This window comes from Myotis yumanensis, unplaced genomic scaffold, assembly GCF_028538775.1.
Source record: "Myotis yumanensis isolate MYYU_CA2020_CCGP unplaced genomic scaffold, mMyoYum1.0.hap1 SCAF_3, whole genome shotgun sequence".
NCBI classification, from domain to species: domain Eukaryota; kingdom Metazoa; phylum Chordata; class Mammalia; order Chiroptera; family Vespertilionidae; genus Myotis; species Myotis yumanensis.
The window spans coordinates 52,148,121-52,168,179 of NW_027223754.1; positions in this window are offsets into that span (position 1 = coordinate 52,148,121).

Consider the following 20,059-nt stretch of genomic DNA (forward strand, 5'->3'; position numbering starts at 1 on the left):
GAACTAGACTTGCACTCTATCAAGGTTATACAAATTGGGAAGCAATGATTCTCCCAAACGAAAGTAGAGTTACAAATAAAAACTGAAAAATAGCAACTAAAGCTAAGGGGAAAAAATGCTCAAGGCCAGATTTTACTGACAAGTGCAAAGCTATCCCTGATTCATTTACTGAAAAGAGTGCATTCTAAGACAAAACATATTTAACATAACCTTCCCCTTTTTCCTTTTCTAAAGGTGAAATGAACAAAGCAATACTCTACAGAAAATTCTCCATATCCTTGAATGCAGAGACTGTCTTGCTTATTTTGTAATGTCCCCTGTGACTTGCTCACTGACTAAATGCATGAGCCAAAGCCACTTCCTATGATGACAGTAGGTTATTGGCAAATCTCCATAGAAATATCAACACATTGAAGTTGATACTATATTAGAACAATGCTATTTGGCTTGATAGAAGTTGAAGCCATTTTTCTGGCATACAATAGATCTCATATCTTCAAGAAATTGCCCCGAAAGCATCAACTATATTTTTCTTCCAGAAACCTGATCAGATAAATGAACTCTTCAAAAATTAAAAGAGAAGCTTATTCTAAAGAAGTTTATTTATTTAGGACTAAATATGAATCCCATGTTATTTTTAAAATTTAATTTGATTAAGAAAAATGCCTCCTTGCATTGGACAGAATCCATGAATAAGCATAATTGGAAAGTATTAAAATCAGTGATTGTGGTAGAATATTAATTTAAGACATAGCTATTAGGTCAGTTGGGATTCAGGGACCACAGAGTCCCTGGGACCCATACAAATATTCTGAAAAGTGCTGCTTTTTTATCATATAACTAGAGGTCTGGTGCACGGAATTTGTGCACTGGTGGTGGGGGCATGACCTGTGGGGATCAGCTCACTGTGGGAGCGCTGCTCATCCCGGTCAGCCGAGCAGCACTTCCACTGTGGGAGCGTACTGACCACCAGGGGGCAGCTCCTGCATTGAGCGTCTGCCCCCTGGTGGTCAGTGTGCATCATAGCGACTGGTCATTCCACCATTTGGTCACTGGGCTTTTATTATCTAGGATAACCTGAATGATTTTAAAGGGAGGGCAATGTTTACTGGAGGATCCTGTAGCTTGAAGGAGAATTAGTAGTGACTCTTTCCAGAATGGATCACATGCATTTTTATTTCTGTAGTTGGTTCATTGGTTTTTATTTAGAGCAAAATAATAATTTTGTTTATCCATAGATAAATATAAACATTAAACTACATGAAGTCAGCCAGATCATAGTAATGGACTTAAATACGAATTTAATCTGGTAAAGCAGATCTGAAGTGGACACCTGGTTGAAAATTGGCATCTTTGTTATTTTTCCCAAATGCTTTAATAAAGTGCCAAAATCCCATAAAAATAAATAATAAACTCAGGTTCTGAATGTAGATCTTCTGGAATCTAATTCAGACTCTAAATAAGTATAACTTGCAATACTCTATTGGTACAATATAATAAAAACATTTATGGTATAGATTATGAGGATGAGACTCATCCTCCTTATATAATAAAAGGCTAATATGCAAAACGACCAAATGGTGGAATGACTGATCACTATGACACGCACTAACCACCAGGGGGCAGGCGCTCAATTCAGGAGCTGCCCTCTGGTGGTCAGTGCACCTCTGCGGCAGTGCTCCCCGTGGATCGGGCCTAAGCCATCAGTTGGACATCCCCCAAGGGCTCCTGGACTGGGAGAGGGTGAAGACCGGCCTGAGGAACCCCCCAAGTCCATGAATTTCATGCACTGATCCTCTAGTTATATTGATAAAGAACAATAAATTAAATAAAAAAATGAAACTTTGAAACAGATGAGCAGGTTATTTGACCTATGTTTCAGTTACCTTCCTACTAAATTGAGCTTTGTGGTGTGGAAAGGAATGGAGCCATAGGGGTTAAAGTATCTGTGACAAGAACTGACACATAGCAGACCATCATTAAAATTGTCTTCCCCTCCCTGCCTTTTCCTGCTCTCTTTCTTGATCTTTCTTTCATTCTCATTTCCCCTTTTGTCTTTTCCTTTTCTTTGCCAACCTACTTTAATGTTCCTTTCTTTTCTCTTCATGGATTATTATATTTAATTTCAATGAAATAGTGTACAGTTTAGAACTCTAGAAAAAAATCTGACAAATTTTATAAAAGTTTTAGTTTTAAAATTATGTTGTTGTTTTATATTGACATTTCAACATATTTTTTCTTTATTTGTTCTCTGATTTGATCCATCAACAGACATTTGTTGGAGACCATTTCTGTACCAAAGAGATTCTGAATATGGTCAGTAGTGTTAACTGCAGTTATTTTAATGCAAACATCAGTGTGTCCTATTTGGTTCTTAATCTACATGAAAATACTTTCTCTGTTAATAACAATAGACATATTGCATGAGTTTTAAAACTTTTTCAAATTTGAAAAACTTGAAATGTCTTACAATTTAAAGAAAGTTTATTAAAATATCTTGTTGCCTACTAGATTTACATTGAATATTCTAAGTTATATTACCCATATTAACAGAGAAATCTACATTGAAGTTAACATACAAACATTAATATTATTTCTTGAATTTTACAACTGATGGAATTCTTATTTATCACTAGATGGCACTCTAAATTTAGACTCTGATATGCTTCTTTCACTAGAAGCACATTACTTGTGTTTTATAAAGGAGAATTCATCATATTATATAAATAAATAATCCACTCCTTCCCCATATACACAGTTGAGATTGTCTCTACTAATAGCAATAACTAAGAAAATTACAGTACCTAATAGAAAAGACATATTTTAAAATAATTGCTAATAGAATAGGATAAAAGACTGGACTATAAATAGAATATGGTGAAATCTTAAAATGTTTTCCATAATTTTTTCAAGCTTTCTGCTTAAATTTTAAGACTTAATAATATAGAAAATTTTAAAGTATCTTTGTTTCTATAATTCTGTAAATCTAAAATTTAAGATTTACTGACCTTTCAGAAAGCTGTCTTGCTCCTTAAAAATTACTTATTTATTCATAAATAGATATACAAATAGAATGGATAAAATAAAAATAATTGTATCTCTCTTAAAATATGCTTTTCTAATTAAGTACAATTGTATGTGGACTGTGTCAAATAAAAGATGACTTGTATAATTTCTGTGTTCCCAGATACTAGAATTTCATCAAATTCTTTCTCTGGCAATTTTTAACTTAATAAAAATTGGGAAGAATGAACCTTTGGGAACGGGATCATGATCATTTGAAACTAACCAGCCAATGAACTTAAGACTCTGGTATAATTGAAACCATCAGCGGTTCTCTATGCAGGGACAGTGGCCCAGATGGGATACTTAGTATAAGGGCAGTGTGGGGGCTGGGCCGCACATTTACACCGTCAATTAGAGCATATTGGGGAACACTTCTGGCAGGCCCAGTGCTGCTGCTAGAGAAAAGCAGGCATTTAAAGACAGCCAATACTTATTTCGAAACATTTTATATTAGAAGCCAACATCTTCCATGGATGAAAGTCAATATATTTATCTCTTATTCTATCATAAGTTCATGACTCCAATTATTATGTAAAAACAAGTGAGCCTGAATGGCTGTGAATGCTGATGACCATAGAGATTTTTTTTCTTATTCTGTCTGCACACTAAAGTTCAACTCTAATTCTCTGGTTCAGATATGCAGGGAAACGACTATTATATTCTACCTTTCCACATCAGAGAATGCAATCCTTGAATCAATTCTTTTGTGGACAAAAAAAAAAAGTAGAGTCATATTGCATTGCATTATAGTTTCTTTTTCACTGCATAAATCTCTTTACAATGTGAGATGAAGGGAAAAATTTATCACTTTTAAATAGATAAAATTATAATATTTATATTTCTGATTCAATTACTGTTAATGCAATATAAAAGAAGGCAAATGTTATTGTATTTGAGATACATAAAATATATATTTCATATGGGGGATGATGAAATCTTAGGAAAACATTGTTATTTTCTTTCAATGTTCCAAAAATGTTATTGCTGTATCATAAAACATAAAAAGATGAATTTTATTTTAAAGTTTTATATTGTTTGAAATTAGAAGTTTTCTTTGTCAATACCATCTATTATAAATAATAAAAAAGACCAAGAATTCAGAGAAATTTATAATTATACATTGCTTGTGAGGACAAAATTTAAAATAAATATTAACTTATCTATATTAAATGTATAAAGATTTGATACAGGATAAAATAAAAGTGCTATAAAATTAAAAATCACTGGTAAAGAATAAGGTATACTAGCCAATTAGTTAACAATGAAGAGAAACGAAGAAGTGTCAAAGATAGAATTTTAAGAAGAATACCTAAAACAAGTATAAACTTTGACCCCAAATTCCTCATGGAAATCAGATTGGAGGCTACAAATGCCTAATTTAAGGTATCAATGCATCAGAAGTCTTTTTAATAACCTCAGGCACATTTAAAAGAATAATAGACTGGGCATTAACTAACTTTGGTTTGAATCCTGACTTTGTTCTTGATAGCTTTGGGAACTTGGACAAATGACTTAATCACTTTAAGCCTAGCTTTTTCTTCCTAAAATAAGAGGAAATAATGCCCAAACAATCCTACTGTCAATTGCCTATTTGGCAAGAGACCTAGCATTGAAATGTCTGGAAACCATGAGCAAGCATTCATTATATAGATTAACTCTAGCTTTTTTTGGGACATAACTGCTCATTTTTATGGTCCTTTATCAAATTCCAACTCAGCTATATCATTGACTGTTCCAAATTCTGTTAATCAGTAAGGTTTAAAACACCACCACAGATTTTCTTAGAATAAAATAGAAACATGCATTTGAATTGTTTAAAAGTGCTGCAAGTTACTCTATTTATTAAATAATATTCCAAAATGTGTTTGATAAAACTACATGTATCTTTTACTCTAAAATACACTTGATGCCCAGCCAGCATTGCTCAGTGGTTGAGCATCAATCTATGAACCAGGAGGTCACAGTTCAATTCCCAGTCAGGGCATATGTCTGGGTTGCAGACAGGATCCCCAGTGTGGGGCATGCAGAAGACAGCCAATCAGTGATTCTCTCTCATCACTGACGTTTATATCTCTCTCTTCCTCTTTTTTCCTCTCTGAAATCAATAAAAATATATTAATAAATAAATAAATAAATAAATAAAATACACTTACTTGGCTATGTGCTTGTGACTTGTTGGTTCATTTACCATAAACTTTAACAAGAATCACCCAGGAGGTCACGTTTTATTTTAAATCAAAAATTATAAAAACTAAAAAGATGTGCAAAGTATTAAAAATAATAATAGGGCAATAAAATAAGACTATGCACATTCTAAGGATTTGAATTGGAAAAGTACTGGGGTTCCATGTAATATGGTTCTACCTCTCGATAGTACCTCCTACATTCTCAATGATGAGAATGTTGGTTCTCAGACCTACAGCATCTGTACTATCTGGGAATTTGTGAGAAATGCTCATTTTGGGGTTCCAAAACAGATGTTGCTCCAGTTGACTTATAAATACAAAGTTTTGAGAAACACTGCTATTTATATAATTTGCATAGGTTTATAAACTGAACAAACTATCCCTACATTATTTTACTCCTTTGTCATTGTTTCCTAGAAACAATGTAAAGCACTAACCTGTCAGTCAAAGGTGTTTATGTCAGAGCAACTTTGGTCAACTTTTCTTTACAAGTAGAATGATGGATGGAGCTTGTGTATTCACGTTTTCTTTTTTTTAAGATAGTAACCATTGGATAAGTTTCAATTACTTATCCAATGATTAAGTTTTAATTACTTATCCAATTACTTATCCAAAAAAAGATTCAATCACTGATTTTTCTAAAGTGAAAATTCATTCAGTGTATTCTACTTACATCTCTATCAGTTTGTTTCTTCCTGACTCAATGTGATTCCTGACTAGACATAAGAATAATCATCTCTGCTCTGTTCCTTTTCAACTTTTCTTCTTTTATTTTTATCCTTCAACGTACAAATATATACAGAATGGTCAAGAAGCCATATGGATGAAGAGAATGGCCTCCCAAATATGTTTAACTTCTTTCTAGATAAATGTCATCATTGGTTTCACTCCTAGGCCATATTGAAATGTGGAGTTTGGGGTACAGACTTCTTCTAGTGAGTTCTTGTCCCACAAAGAAGAAGAATAAATGTGTGGACTAACAGATTTCTTTAATAAAAATGTAGAAGTTTATTGGAAGCATATACAAACTTCTTCTGGGCAGAGGTGTCCCCAAAGGAGACCCCCTGGGAAGGACCCCCCAAATGGGAAAAGCCTGTTCTCTCTCTAATGGGAAAAAAAATCCCATCTCGTCTTCCTTTGTCTTTGGTTTATATATGCTGCAGTTCTTTGTTTGAACCTGACTCTTTCTAATTGGACCTTTCATTAATTTAGGGCCCCCATTCTCTCCTCATTGGTTATTTTGTTACATAGTATCAGTTTAAAGGCCAAAGCCCACATGGTGCCCCCTTCTTTCTTTCCCCTTATCTTGAAACTTTCCTCTATCCTCTGTGAAAATGTTTCTTTTTTTCTAGCATTCTGTGATTTTTCTTTATCCTCTGTGAATGTTTGTCTCCCCCACCCCCTTATCCATGTGGTATTTCTCTATCCTTTGTACAAATAAGATAAGCATTTTTGTGTCTCCAACTGCTCACTTCAGGGCTGCTTTTGATCTACCTTATAATTGCTTTAACTGCTCAGGCCAGAAATACCTCTGTCCTTCACATATGCATTCCTCCCCCATGGTCCCTCTTTATTTCCTAAACCTGCCTATTTTGGCCCTAGAATTCCTTTCAATATAAACATAATCATTATTACTGCAAACATGGGTTTAAAGTAAAATGACATTTTCAATTGACTCTTAGGTTGGCTATATTTTGATAAATAGCTCAGATCTCAACATTTGATGCCCATTTTCTCTGCCTCTTAGGGAAAAATTATATTCTGTGTTAAACTTAAATTTGTTTTGGGTTAAATAGCACTCAGACTGATAACAACAGTAGCATGACTTATAAAACACTTTTAAAGTAGTTATTAAATATTAGGCATTGTAATAATCCACTTGCTCCCCATAACACTATAAAATAGTTATGGTTATTTTCCTCATTTTATAGAAGGGAAAACAAAGTTTTAGGGAAGTTGTGACTTTTAAAAAACTTGAACCTTCCTAGCTTCTCTAACTCAAAACCCTTTGCTAAAAATTGCTGTAATTAGCCCAGCTGGTGTTGCTCAATGGTTGAGCATTGACCTAAGAACCAGGAGGGCACAGTTTGATTCCGGCTTGATCTCCAGTAGGGGCGTGCAGAAGGTACCCGATCAATGATTCCCTCACATAATTGCTGTTTCTCTCTCTCTCTCTCTCTCTCTCTCTCTCTCTCTCTTCCTTCCTCTCTAAAATCAATACAACTATATTTATTAATTGCTATAATTATGCTTTACTCCAACCATAAATTCAAATCTTAAAAGAAAAAGAATTCATATATATTTTTATACTCAGGTTTAAACTTAGAGAACATGAAACAACTATTTGTGATTCTTCAAAAGGCTTTGCCTCAAAGTAATTGGTTTAAAATTTAAATAAATTTTAAAATATAAATAAATATTTCAATTGATTTTTATAAATATAAATAAATAAATGGACACACATAGAATTGTTAGATAAATGAATCATACATAAATTTTATAAAGTCCTTATATGCATTAGTCGTTTGTCCAAATATTTGTTTTCTTTGAAGATTTAAGTTTCCAAACAATCACTTATCCTTCTTCAATCAGTGAACTAATCCTTCTCTTTAGTCAATTTTTTTTTTTTTTTCACAATAAGCTAAGAACTTTTTATTTTTTATTTTTTATTTTTTATTTTTTTTGGGTGTGTGTGTGTGGACTTTATTTTTTTATTTTTATTTTTTTTTAATTTTTCGCTTAAAGTATTACAAAGGGTATTACATAAGTGTCCTTTTTTCCCCCCCGCCCTTGACAAACCCCTACCCTCCCTTACCCCCCAGTGTCTTATGTCTATTAGTTATGCTTATATGCATGCATACAAGTCCTTCGGTTGATCTCTTACTCCCCTCCCTCCTGCCCCCCCAACTCTCTCTGGCCTTCCCACTGCAGTTTGACAATCAGTTTGAGGCAGCTCTGCCTCTGTATCTATTATTGTTCAAAAGTTTGTAATGGTCTTTATTATCCATGAATGAGTGAGATCATGTGGTATTTTTCCTTCATTGACTGGCTTGTTTCACTTAGCATAATGCTCTCCAGTTCCATCCATGATGTTGCAAATGGTAGGAGTTCCTTCTTTTTAACAGCAGCATAGTATTCCATCGTGTAGATGTACCACAGCTTTCTAATCCATTCATCTACTGATGGGCACTTAGGCTGTTTCCAGATCTTAGCTATGGTGAATTGTGCTGCTATGAACATCTGGTTACATATATCGTTTCTGATAGGTGTTTCTGGTTTCTTGGGATATATTCCTAGTAGTGGGATCACAGGGTCAAATGGGAGTTCCATTTCCAATTTTTTGAGGAACCTCCATACTGCCTTCCATAGTGGCTGCACCAGTCTGCATTCCCACCAGCAGTGCACAAGTGTTCCTTTTTCTCCACATCCTCTCCAGCACTTGTCGTTTGTTGATTTGTTGATGATGGCCATTCTGACAGGTGTGAGATGGTACCTCATTGTTGTTTTGATTTGCATCTCTCGGATGATTAGTGACTTTGAGCATGTTTTCATATGTCTCTTGGCTTTCTGAATGTCCTCTTTTGAAAGGTGTCTATTTAGATCCTTTGCCCATTTTTTGATTGGATTGTTTATCTTCTTTTTGATAAGTTGTATGAGTTCCCTATAAATTTTGGAGATTAAGCCCTTATCAGATATGACGTTGGCAAATATGTTTTCCCACGAGGTGGGTTTTCTTGTTGTTTTGTTGATGGTTTCTTTTGCTGTGCAGAAGCTTTTTATTTTGATGTAGTCCCATTTGTTCAGTTTCTCTTTAGTTTCAACTGCCCTAGGAGCTGTATCAGTGAAGAAATTGTTTTGGCATAAGTCTGAGATTTTGTTGCCTTTGTATTCTTCTAGAATTTTTATGGTTTCCTGCCGTACATTTAAGTCCTTTATCCATTTTGAGTTTATTCTTGTGTATGGTGTAAGTTGGTGGTCTAGTTTCATTTTCTTGCATATATCTGTCCAATTTTCCCAACACCATTTATTGAAGAGACTATCTTGGCTCCATTGTATGTTCATGCCTCCTTTGTCAAAAATTAATTGAGCATATTGGTTCGGGCTAATTTCTGGACTCTCTATTCTATTCCACTGGTCTATATGTCTGTTCTTGTGCCAGTACCAGGCAGTTTTGAGAACAGTGGCTTTGTAATACAGTTTGATATCTGGCATTGAGATCCCACCTACTTTGTTCTTTCTCAGGATCGCTGCAGCTATTCGGGGTCTTTTTTTATTCCAGATGAATTTTTGGAGAGTTCGTTCTAGATCTTTGAAGAAGGCCATTGGTATTTTAATGGGAAGTGCGTTGAATGTATAGATTGCTTTGGGTAGTATGGACATTTTAATGATGTTGATTCTACCAATCCAAGAACATGGTATGTTCTTCCATCTGTTTATGTCTTCCTCTATCTCTTTTTTCAACGTCCTGTAGTTTTCTGAGTAGAGGTCTTTAACCTCTTTAGTTAAGTTTATTCCTAGGTATCTTAATTTTTTTGGTGCGATGGTAAATGGGATTGTTTTTCTAATCTCTCTTTCTGAAAGTTCACTATTGGTGTATAGAAATGCCTCAGATTTCTTGGGGTTAATTTTGTATCCTGCTACATTGCCAAATTCATGTATTAAGTCTAGTAGCTTTTTGATGGAGTCTCTAGGGTTTTGTATGTATAATATCATGTCATCTGCAAATAAGGACAGTTTTACTTCCTCTTTTCCAGTTTGGATGCCTTTTATTTCTTCTTCTTGCCTAATTGCAATGGCTAATACTTCCAGTACTATGTTGAACAAGAGTGGTGAGAGTGGGCATCCCTGTCTTGTTCCTGTTCTTAGGGGAAATGGTGTTAGTTTTTGACCATTGAGTATGATGTTGGCTGTGGGCCTGTCATATATGGCTTTTATTATGTTGAGGTATGATCTTTCTACTCCCACCTTTCTGAGAGTTTTTATCAAAAATGGGTGTTGGATTTTGTCGAATGCTTTTTCTGCATCAATTGATATGACCATGTGGTTTTTTTCTTTCAATTTGTTTATGTGATGTATCACATTTATTGATTTACGGATGTTGTACCATCCTTGCATCTCTGGGATAAATCCTACTTGGTCATGGTGTATGATCCTTCTGATGTACTGCTGGATCCGATTTGCTAAGATTTTGTTGAGGATTTTGGCATCTATGTTCATGAGGGATATTGGCCTGTAATTCTCTTTCATTGTGATGTCTTTACCTGGTTTTGGTATTAGGGTGATGCTGGCTTCATAGAATGAGCTTGGAAGTGTTCCTTCCCCTGAATTTTTTGTAGTAGTCTGAGGAGGGTAGGTTTTAGTTCTTCCTTGAATGTTTGGTAGAACTCCCCTGTGAAGCCGTCTGGCCCTGGGCTTTTGTTTGCTGGAAGCTTTCTGATGACTGCTTCAATTACTTCCATAGTTATTGGCCTATTGAGGTTTTTAGATTCTTCCTGATTGAGTTTTGGAATGTTGTATTTTTCTAGGAATTTGTCCATTTCCTCCAGGTTGTCTAGTTTGTTGGAGTAGAGTTGCCCGTAGTATTGTTTAACAATCATTTGTATTTCTGTGGGGTCTGTTGTTACTTCGCCTCTATCATTTCTGATTTGGTTTATTTGGGACCTTTCTCTTTGCTTCTTGGTGAGCCTGGTGAGGGGTTTGTCAATCTTGTTTATCCTTTCAAAGAACCAGCTCTTGGTTTCATTGATTTTCTGTATTGTTTTTTTGGTCTCTATGTCATTGATTTCTGCTCTAATCTTTATTATCTCCTTCCTTCTGCTCACTCTGGGGTTTTCTTGTTGCTCTCTTTCTAATTCTTTGAGTTGTAGAGTTAGATGATTAACTACCATTTTTTCTTGTTTTTTGAGATAGGCCTGTAGAGCTATAAACTTCCCTCTCAGGACTGCTTTCATTGTGTCCCAGAGGTTTTGGATTGTTGTGTTTTCATTGTCATTAGTGTCCAGGATGTTTTTAATTTCTTCTTTGATGTCATCGGTAACCCAATCAATATTTAATAACATGCTATTCAGCTTCCAAGTGTTTGAGTATTTTGGGTTGTTTTTATTGTAGTTAATTTCTAACATTATGCCATCGTGGTCTGAGAAGATGCTTTTTATGATCTCAATCTTCTTGAATTTGTGGAGACTTTGCTTGTGACCCAATATGTGGTCTATTTTTGAATATGTCCCATGAGCACCTGAGAGGAATGTATATTCCGCAGCTGTGGGGTGTAGTGTTCTGAAGATGTCAATTAAGTCCATCTGATCTAGTGAGTCATTTAGGATTGCTGTTTCTTTGCTGATTGTTTGTCTAGCGGATTTATCCAGTGATGTCAGTGGTGTATTAAAGTCCCCTACTATGATTGTGTTATTGTCGATATCTCCCCTGATATCTTCCAGAAGTTTTCTTATGTATGTGGGTGCTCCTGCATTGGGTGCATATATGTTTACCAGGGTTATATCTTCTTGTTGTATTGATCCCTTTAGTATTATGAAGTGGCCTTCCTTATCTCTGGTTATGGCCTTCACTTTGAGATGTATTTTGTCAGATATAAGTATTGCTACCCCAGCTTTCTTTTCCTTTCCATTTGCATGAAAGATATTTTTCCATCCCTTCACTTTCAGTCTGTGTGAGTCCTTTCCAATGAGGTGGGTCTCTTGTAGACAGCAGATGTATGGGTATGTTTTTTTATCCATTCAGCCACTCGATGTCTTTTATTTGGAGCATTTAGTCCATTTACATTTAAAGTTATTATTGAAAGGTACTTGTTTGTAGCCATTTCTTTTTTGTGTGTGTGTGTGGCTGTTTTCTTTCTGAGCTTGATATTTCTTCTTTTACACCAGTCCCTTTAGCATTTCTTGCATGGCTGGCTTGGTGGTGATAAACTCCCTTAGCCCTTTTTTGTCTGTGAAGCTTCTTATTTCCCCTTCAATTTTGAATGATAGCCTTGCTGGATAGAGTATTCTTGGATTCAGTCCTTTGCTTTGCATCACTTTGTAGATTTCCGTCCATTCTTTTCTGGCCTGATGTGTTTCTGTTGAGAAATCATTTGATAATCTAATGGGAGATCCCTTGTATGTTACTTTCCGCCTCTCTCTTGCAGCCTGTAAGATTCTCTCTTTATCCTGAACATTTGCCATGGTAATTATGATGTGTCTTGGTGTGGGTCTTTTCGGGTTCACCTTGTTTGGGACTCTCTGGGCTTGTGTGACTTTTTTCTTCCCCACCTCAGGGAAGTTTTCTGATATTATTTCTTCGAATAGGTTTTCTAATCCATGTTCATCTTTCTGTTGTTCTGGCACCCCTATTATTCGTATGTTGCTTCGTTTCATGTTGTCCCAAAGTTCCCTTAGGCTCTCCTCCTGTCTTTTAATTTTTTTCTCCATTTGCAGTACAGTTTGAGTGTGTTTTGCTTCCTTGTCTTCTAATTCACTGATTCGGTCCTCCGCTTCTCCCAGTCTACTATTGATACTTTCAATGGTGTTTTTTATTGCAGCTATGTCGCTCTTCATTTCTTCTTGGGACTTACTTAACACTTGGAGTGCGGGAAACAAGTTAAGTCGGCTCGCGTGAATTGCGCGTACTCCGCGGGAGCCGTCTTTAACTCGGTTCATATAGATTTGTGGTGGAGTGCGGGAAACGTGTAAACTCGGGCCGATTGTAACTGCGTATTACCAAATATTTGTTTGTAATCCACCCTTTTGGTGGATGGAACAAAACCAAAAGACAGAGCCATCTTATATTTTGGCGGGAAATTCACCCGCACTCCAAGTGTTAAGTTGTTGATTTTTTCATCTGTTTCTTCTAGCTTCTTGCATACGTAGTTGAGTTTTTCATCTGTTTCTTCTTGCTTCTTGAACATCCGGTGCATGTACTCTAGGAACCTTATTCTGAATTCTTTTTCCGTCATGTTGCATATCTCTGTCTCACTTAGCTGCTTTTCTGGCGAGTCCTCCTTTTCTTTCCTTTGGGGGTTTCTTTGTCTACCCATGTTTGATCTCACTGACATTACTAGTTGTTGAATCGTTCAGTGGCTGGACCCTGGGTGGCAGTGGCTCCTCGGTCTGTGGTTGCTCCTTGGGCGGTTGTGGTAGCAGCGGCTCCTCTGTTGATAGCAGGGCCTCTGATGGGTGCTGTTCACAGTTGTGGTGGCTCTACTGGCTGGAGGAGGGAGGCTTCAGACGCAGCAACTGTTCCCCAGGCACAGCGTGTGGTGATCAGGAGGCCGCTGTTGCTTGAATCTGTTGCGTTGATTTAGAGGCACAAAATACAACACAACAAGGCACAACGTACCAGGCACTGAACACTATTGTATTTACGATATTACTAACCCCAAATAAAGGTTGCCACCCGAGCTAAGAGAGTTGGGAGATAAGGGGGAAAGAAGAGAAAAAGGTAGAAGAGAAAAAAGAAAGAAAGAAAAAAAGGAGTGCAAAAATGAGATTGGAAAAGGGAGGGGAAAAAGAGGAGGAAAAAAAGAAAAAAAAAAAGAAAGAAGAAAAAAAGTAAGAGAGAAAAGAGAGTGAAGTGTAAAAGGGGGAGAGACTATTTATGTGAGGAGAAAACTCCTATAGGTCCGCCACTAATACCAACAAATTGCAGCAACAGATTCCTGGAGATGAATACAAACTACAAACAACCAATAATATCAAGCGACGCAAGGGGACAGAGAAGTGCAGAAATAACCGGGGGGGGGGGGGGGGAGAGGGCGGGGCAGGAAAATAAAAAGAATAAGCAGTCTAACCTCACAAACAAACAAACAAACAAACAAGAAAAACAATATACTCGTCAATCAGGCAAACAACGATAAAACAATAGAGAGAGAAAAGAAGAAGAAGAGAGAGAAAAAAAATGGATAGTGAAGGAAGATAAGGGAAAGGTGTATAAGGATTTAGAACAGGGGATTGGACATAGGATATTTAAGCAGGGTTAAATTTTGACAGAGGGTAAAAAGAATAGGGAAGATCTAAAGCTGGAGTAGGGTAAGAGAAACAGGACAGCAAAAGGGAAAAAGTGGGGAAGATTGTTTAGCACAGAGGCAAATTGAGGTAGAGAAAAATGTTGCTAAAGGAACGATGAAAATAGAATGGAGAACATTAGTCCCAAAATAAAATAAAGACAAGATAAGATGACACTTTAAAAACTGGTAAAATGGTAGCGGTAATAATACTAGTTAAAAATAAAAATGTAGTAGCTGAAAGGGCAAAATCGGGTGATGGAGAAAAAGAAAAATGAAAAAAAAAATGTTTTCTTAGTTAAAAGGAGAAAAAGTAATTTAAAAAAATAAAAATAAAAATGTGCATTAATGCAGGTGCTTCAGATCTTCTACTCTTCTTATTGGCACGCCCGGAATTCAGGAGAATGTTGACTTTCCCTCTGATACACTGTTCTTCCTTGTTGCAAGCCACAGTCCTTATTGCCTTATCTGTATTTACAGAGGAGTCAGTTCGTGGCTCTGCCTCTGGGTGGCAGTGTGTCTGGGTTGACCTCTGAGGCTATAAGTTCTCTCTGACCAGTTCTCTATTGTACCTGAACCAGCTCCGCCCAGAGGTGGTTCCCCCAGCGCCACTCCCAGCTCTGTTTCCCAGGCTCCCCAAAAACAATCTTCCCCTACAAGCTCTGCTAGTGACCCCAACTGGGCACTCACATGCACTGGGCTCAACAATCAAACTCACAGAAGTAAGAGGAAGTGTGCAAACAAGAGCCTGGGAAGCTGTTCGAACTCGCAGGGTTCCACCCTCCAGAACCGCGCGGAGTGTCTGCGCGGAGTGTCTGCGCGCGCTCAAGCCCTTGGCAACAACAAGTAGCCGGCTATCAGGGAAACTCTGAGGCAGCCCTTTTGCATCCAGTCCAACTATGGGCTCATTTATAGTGTTACCTTCTGGCAGCAGCCCTGCGGGAGCCCTCCCCCCTTGCGAGACAAGCTGGCCTCTATAGGCACGGATTTTGGAGAGCGCAGATTTTGGCGGACGCAGATTTCCCCCTGCGCCCGCGCGCGCGTTCCTCGCTCCAACCTGAACTGCGAACTGCACCTTTGAGGTAAGTCTAACCTTTCCGTGGAGGGGTGCAGGTCTCCCCTTGGCTCTTGCAGTCACGCTGTTTGCGAATCGTTGCCTCCGGGTTAGTAGCCGATCTCTGGATGCCGGTAAACACTGCCTGAGATGGCGCGGTCTCGCCGCTGCGCTGGCGCCCAGAGGGAGGTTTCAGCCTCAATCTCTAACCATCCGCATTTTTTAGGAGTTTTCTGTCTTTCCTGGCTGCAGACTGTCTCTCAGCTGAACCTCCCCAGCTTGATCGGGCTGATTGTTACCCGTTTCAGCTGCTCGCCCCTATCTGGTCCGGGACAAAGCACCAACACGTCCGTCTAAGCCTCCGCCATTTTTCCTCTTTAGTCAATTTTTTAAAAAATATATTTTATTGATTTTTTACAGAGAGGAAGGGAGAGGGATAGAGAGCTAGAAACATCAATGAGAGAGAAACATCGATCAGCTGCCTCCTGCACACTCCCTACTGGGGATGTGCCTGCAACCAAGGTACATGCCCTTGACCGGAATCAAACCTGGGACCTTTCAGTCCAAAGGCCAACGCTCTATCCACTGAGCCAAACCGGTTTCGGCTCTTTAGTCAATTTTGTATAACACAATGAAGATATCCAAGACCAAATAGATGGTTAATATAATGTAATTACCAAAATAAATCTTTACTAGTTTATCTAAGATTGTTTTTTTTTTTTAATTAAATCTTTATTGTTCAGATTATTACATTTGTTCCTCTTTTTTCCCCCCATAACTCCCCTCCTTCCAGCTCCCACCCCACCCTCCACCCTCACTCCCCACCCACTGTGTTCATCCATAGGTGCATGATTTTTGTCCAGTCACTTCCCGCATCTCCCACACCCCTTTTCCCCCCAAGAATAGTCAGTCTATTCCCTTTCTATGTCCCTGATTCTATTATAATCACCAGTTCATTCTGTACATCAGGTTATTTATTCACTTGATTCTTAGATTCATTTGTTGATAGATGCATGTTTGTTGTTCATAATTTGTATCTTTACCTTTTTCTTCTTCTTCCTCTTCTTAAAGGATACCTTTCAGCATTTCATATAATACTGGTTTGGCGGTGATGAACTCCTTTAGCTTTTCCTTATCTGTGAAGCTCTTTATCTGAACTTCAATTCTGAATGATAGCTTTGCTGGATAAAGTAATCTTGGTTGTAGGTTCTTGGTATTCAGCACTTTGAATATTTCTTGCCATTCCCTTCTGGCCTGCAAAGTTTCTGTTGAGAAATCAGCTGACAGTCGTATGGGTATTCCCTTGTAGGTAATTGAGCCTCTTTCTCTTGCTGCTTTTAAGATTTTCTCTTTGTCTTTTGCTCTTGGCATTTTAATGATGATGTGTCTTGGTGTGGTCCTCTTTGGATTCCTTTTGTTTGGGGTTCTCTGCGCTTCTTGGACCTGTAAGTCCATTTCTTTCTCCAGATGGGGGAAGTTTTCTGCCATTATTTCTTGAAATAGGTTTTCAATATCTTGCTGTCTCTCATCTTCTGGCACTCCAATAATTCTGATATTAGTCCGCTTAAAGCTGTCCCAGAGGCTCCTTACACTATCTTCACACTTTCGGATTCTTTTTTCATTTTGCTTTTCCAATTGGGTGTTTTTTGTTGAATCTTTGGTTTGATTATTGTGCTCCTCTGGTCTGCTATTGGGTATAATATTCTTTATTTCCGTCCGTGTATGCTTACTTTCTAATTTCTTTATCGTAGCATCGAGGGTCTCATTAGTTTTCGTGAGGCTCTGCACAAATTTATGGCAAGCCCTCAAAATTGCGATTCTTAGCTCCATATCCTCCATTTCTGTCATGTTTTTTTGTCTCCGCATCTTTTATGCTTTCTTGGTGCACCCCCTTGTGGTCTCTGTGCGCAGTCTTGTTCTAGCCAAGCCTTAATTGTTGTAGTTAACACTAGAGGGGTTTGACCACCAGGCCGACTGGCTATAGGAATCAGCTGTATGGAAAACGTCTGCCTTCTGGGGAGGCGCTAATCCAGCCTTTGCCTGAGGCGATCGGCAAATGGCTGTGCGCAGGGTTTGGGCAGGGCGGGATCAACAGGGCGGGCGGAGGGAGCAGTTATGGCCACGCTCAGTCCCGTTCCCAGAGGCTCTGCTTCTCAGAACCCCGGCAGCCGCTGCAAACTTCGGAGAGAAAGCTGCCCTCAGGTTCCAACTGATGCCGGATAATCCCGCTTCTCCCGTTTGAGTCTGGGTCCCTACAGACTCGCCCGGATCTGGAGCCCAGAGTCTGAGACTCACTCCCAACAGAAAACGACAACCACGCCCTCAGCCACCAGCCCGCTTTGCGCGCGCACCTCGGTACCTTTGTATTTTCCACACTGCGCAGCCTCTGAGCCTCGATTTGCTGTTCTCTTTCCTTCTAGTTGTAGAGTCTCTCTTCAGCCAGCCTTCCTGTGGTTCTGGGTGATGTCCGTTCAGTCTTTTACTTGTATTTTTGAAATGGTTGTTTGCGGCAGCGGTCTCCGGTGTTTACCTACGCCGCCATCTTGGTCAAGTCCCTCTATCTAAGATTGTTTAATGTTTCACAGAAGATGTCCTAAATATTTTGTTCCAAGAGCAGAACTAGAAGGAAATATGTTATCTGATTTATATTATCTTCTTCAACTATGATCTTTAAAGGAAGCACTGATAAGCAATTTCTCTCATCGATGTGTTATTTGAGAATTATTCTTTTAAAAATCATGATTTTTATTATTTTAATATTTTGTGTAAGGTTTTATTATTAATGTAATATATATAAATAACACATCAATACCACAGAGAAACAAATCATTTATATGAGAATATAATCAATAACTAAATTTGGAGGAAAAAATTAAAAGGTCTTTTTAAATTATTACCTGTGACATGTTCATAGTAAATTATATTTAACTAGAGGCCTGGTGCACAAAATACTGACTCTTCTATAAAATACCAACTTCTGCGCATGGGCCACGAAGTTTCAATCACACTGTACGTGCGCGCCCGCATATGGTATTTTGTGGAAGAGCCACACTCAAGGGGACAAAGAGCCTCATGTAGCTCATGAGCCACGGACCTAGGCAATATTTGGGAACTAGTTTAGTCTATTAGTACTTTATTTTAATAATGTGTCACTTTAGGAGATTGATTAGAGAATACACTTATGTATATTTAATGTTAATATCATATGTTTTTGTATATACTGTAACAACATCTGTCAAAAGAACATAAAGTAATTAATGTCAAGAAAAAATGTGTAGTGAAATATGGATTATACTAAATATAACAAAACATTGAAGACTTAGAGACTGAATTGATTTCATCACATTAACAGTAAAATTTTGGGGTGTTATATTCTGATTGATAGTTTTTAAAATAATCATGTTTAACTTTTAAATATGTAATAACTTCTAATTTAATTCACGATACAAAAGGTTTGAAAGTTACAGGCCTGCAGAAAAAAAAATGCTATGAGAGAATAAGAAAATAAAATATACTATAGTCCAACAGCTAGTTACAAAGAACTATATACAAAAAAACAACATTTGAACACCTTTATTTCACTATATTTGATCAATATGGTCCCATTTAGTAGAAAGACAGCTGCAGCTGAATGTATTTTCCAAAAGTGGTTGTATTCCCTATCCCACATGTACTTTAAGGCTCTTACTACCCTTCTATCAAGGAAAATAATCGATGTCTTCTCCTCATGAGTCTGGGTGGACCTTCGTGACTGCCCACACTAAAGGAGTAAGACTGCGTGATTTCGGTGATAAGATCATAGAAGATGATACAGAAGTAGGGTCCATTTGGTTTAATGGAGAATAATAACTATTATAACCCTGTCATGTTGGATAGAGCACAGCTCTAATAAAATTAAGGAGGACTTTAATTTGGGGAAAAAACAGATATAGATAGAGAGATCAGATTATTTGATAAATGAGAGAGTGGAAATAGTGATATCTTACCAAATTACACTAAGTTAGTATGTATATTTGAAGAATCACAACTTAAATAAAAATAAAATTCCTGTTGTGAAATTTAAATGGTATAAAATATTAATAGGAATTTCTTTCAAAATAATTTTCAGACAATAAATTAACATTTAAAATGTTTTGACCAAATAGAACCAAAAGCCATGGTCATATCTTCATATTTTGCTATCACTGACTCTTAATTACTGTTTATAAATTATACATATGCTAATTAATAATATAATTGGAAGTGTTTCTCATTTTTATGGTTTTATTTACAACTAGGGGCCGGGTGCACGAAATTCGTGCACTGGTGGAGGGTGGTCCCTCAGCCCAGCCTGCCCCCTCTCACATACTGGGAGCCCTCAGGGGATGTCCTACTGACGGCTTAGACCTGCTCCCTGCTACCTTTGAGGAGCGGGCCTAAGCCGCAGTCTGGCCTCCTTTTGTTGGAGGTGACTGGGCTGATCAGGGGAAGGCACCAGCCCCATCACCTCGTTGCTGCAGCCACTGCCAGTCACCGTAGCTACCAAGGTGTTTTCATCAACACGGACTCCAGTCCCTTCACCATGAAAAAATGACAACTTTCTTTAGGCATTTTCAAGATGTGTCTTTCATAGGATATGACATTTCTTTATTATTTTTTTTATCCTCACCTGAGGATATGTTTCCATTAATTTTTAAAGAATGTGGAAGAGAAAGGGAAAGACAAAGAGAAACATCAAAGTGAGAGGAACACTTTGATTGGTTGCCTCCTGCATGAGCA